Consider the following 3217-nt stretch of genomic DNA (forward strand, 5'->3'; position numbering starts at 1 on the left):
TTTCTATGTTTGAAGTCTTGCTTTCTAGATTTTCTCAGTTAGGAAGACTTCATTTAATCACTGTCAAAATCCAAATGTATTTGTTTGCAAATACAAAGTTTCATCAAGTCCACATTGAAAATGGGGTAGCTCATGCAAGTGCATTTTTCTGTTGTCAAATCCAGATCTGTTTAAAAAAAGTCAGCAGTCATTATTTCCTGTCCTTGGAGGAGATAATGCAGTTCAGTGCAGCCAAGTGCAAGGTCCTGCACATGGGTCGGGGCAACTCCAGTTGTCAACACAGGCCTGGGGATGAAGGGATTTAGAACAGTCCTGGCTGAGAAGGCTGTGGGGGTACTGGTGGATGGAAAGCTAGACATCATATGGCATTAGCTTTACCCTGGGCTGCATCAAAAGAAGCATGGTCAGCGGGCTGAGGGAGGTGATTCTCCTTCTCTACTCCACTCTTGTGAGACCCCACCTGGAGTATGGTGTCCAGTTCTGGAGCCCCCAACACAGGAAGGACATGGAGTTCTTGGAGTGAGTCTGAAGGAAAGCTGTGAAGACGATCAGAGGGCTGGAGCACCTCTCCTCTGAGGACAGGCTGAGAGAGTTGGGGTTGTTCAGCCTGGAGAAGGCTCTGAGGCAACCCTGTTGCAGCCTTTCAGTATACAAAGGAAGTTTATATGGAAGAGAGACTTTTCCCATAGAGCCTATAGAGAAAGGACAAAGGGCAATGGTTTTAAACTGGTAGATAATAGATTTAGAATTGGCATAAATGTTTTACTCTCAGGGTGGTGGGACACTGGCACAGGTTGCCCAGTCGGGTTGTGGATGCCCCCCCCCCCCCGGAAGTGTTCAAGGCCTGGGAGGATGGAGCTTTGAGCAACCTGGTTTAGTGGGAGGTGTCCCCTCACATGCAGAAGAGTGGAACTAGAGAATCTTTGGGAGGTCCTTTCCAACAGAAACCATTCTATGATTCCACAAGTCTGTGATCTTTACCATCTTCATACCTACACGGCTTTCAGCTGCAAAATGCTGTCTCTGCAATTACCATGTAAAAAGAGATTCCCTAACCTGTCATCTCTGAATGTCTTTTTCCATAGCTTGCTGAGTAAGGAACAATTCCTCCTGTGCTATAAGACAAAGCTTAAACAATTTTTTGTTCCATGTTAGCTGCTAGTTAATGAAATACAGCTATAAAAATGCAGAATTGTCTTTGTAGCACTGAATCCTGAGATCTTTCTTATTTGGGGACAGTTGTTGAAGTTGAACATTACAGAAGAATGAGTAGGAGCTGGCTCATTAGAAACACATTAGAAAATCTCTTACGTTACCTGGGAAATCAGCAGAGAACACAAAAGTTGGAGGGAAAGAAACCTGATGTAACTTTTTCAGCACTGTGAATCTTGTGACCACATATAACTGCTATGTCTTATCCTAACAAAAGACGACTGGGTGGAACAAAATAATCTGTTTTGTAAATAGTCCGATTCAAAATAAAACCCCTTTATTTGAGGATGTAGTATGTTTTTTCATTACCTGCTGCCCCACAGAAAATATTTACCAGAACATGTTTCCTATGTATTTGTAACTAATTTTGAATTAGGAAATCCAGAACACACCTGTCTTCCCAAAATCTCATCAGTCTGTTTCAAGGTGCCATCAAATTGCTAAATCATGTGTAGAATAATTGAAATTTCCAATGCTTCAGCTGTCTATAAGCCAACAACAGAAGGAATTTTATTAAAATGAAACAGAAGTTGCATTCTAAAAACATGCATTCATGTCTTCATAAAAAGTTCAATCTGTTTTTAAATGCTAAAAAAACAGACACACATTTGTAATTTGGGCAATGCTTAATACAGTTCCTGTTGTTCATTTCAGCTCCTTTCCCTGTTCACCAGTTGGTGCATTAGCCAGTCCAGACTAAAAGACTGAGAAATTCCTCCATCAGCTGATTTTACTCCACTATGTCAGTCTTACTTTAAATTTCTGTATAATACTTGAAAAAAAAACCTGTGGTTTTTTTACACTTCATTTCTTTTGTAATATCTGAAGCATCATAAAGACGAAGTTTTTTTTATAGCTGTTTCAACCTGTTTCAGAAGAGATATTTCCAGTATTCTTTCTTATAAAAATCCAGCAGTTGTCTTGCTATTACTTTCCCACAGTGAGATGGTTTAGTCTGGGACTTTATAAAACTTGCCAATGCCCAGTTTTGTTGTTATGGGAGAAGCCACTGCCCAGCCATTCCCACATCATTGGAGGAGGCACAAACACACAACCAAGGACTTCAACTGCTTGGAGCAGAGCCACTTAGCACCAGGTGGCTCCAGCAAGCCCCTTTCAACTCCTCACATGCTCACTCACTCTTGGGAGCTTTTGCTTCCTTCAGGCCTGACCCTGTGTTACCCAGAGCAGAGTCTTCGACATTGAACAGTATTTAAAAAATAATTTTTATTCACGTGGTACAGCAGGGCAAAACAGCTTGAGCTGTGTGTCTCCTAGAAAAGGATCCCATACAGAGAAATCCCTGGGCCATTATACCCTTACAGGCTCTGCACTCACCCCTGACATGCTCTTCACGCACCCTTTTTGGTGCAATGGTGATTTCTGGTCTGGGGTCTCCTGACGCCTTATTGGATTCTTTCTTAGTCTCCAGGCAGCCTACTAACTCTTCTTATCTTGTCCATCTGCAGCTCCTGCTTATGGTTGTTGCCCTCTTGCCTTCTTCTTTGCTTTTCTGGTGCACTCCTGTCTGGCAGGCCATGGAAAACTGCAAAGTCCTTGGCTTAGGATAAACATCACCTAAAAACAATTAAAACATCAGTGTGTTATCAGCATTATTCTCATACTCAGTCCAGTGTTATCAGCATTATTCTCATACTCAAGACAAAACACAGCACTGTACCAGCTACTGGGAAGAAATTTGGCTATCCCAGCCACAAGCCTATCTAGGTGGAAGTCCACAGCTTGTGGCTTCGGGCTTCAGCAAATCCAGCAGCTCATGCTAAGTAATAAGCAAACAGTACACCAGATTGCACAATATTGTGCTGTAGCACCCGTGTCCTAATTGTAAATGATTAATTCTACTTAAAATTTACTGATTTAATCTAAATGACTCTCAGTTCTGAACATTTGTCATTCTTCTGATTGCTTGGAAAAAATCTTCAACAGTATTATCTGTTCCAGCTTTGAAACATTCTGTAAATTGTATACATAGCAACACAGTAAA

The sequence above is a fragment of the Calypte anna genome, chromosome Z (assembly GCF_003957555.1).
Source record: "Calypte anna isolate BGI_N300 chromosome Z, bCalAnn1_v1.p, whole genome shotgun sequence".
NCBI classification, from domain to species: domain Eukaryota; kingdom Metazoa; phylum Chordata; class Aves; order Apodiformes; family Trochilidae; genus Calypte; species Calypte anna.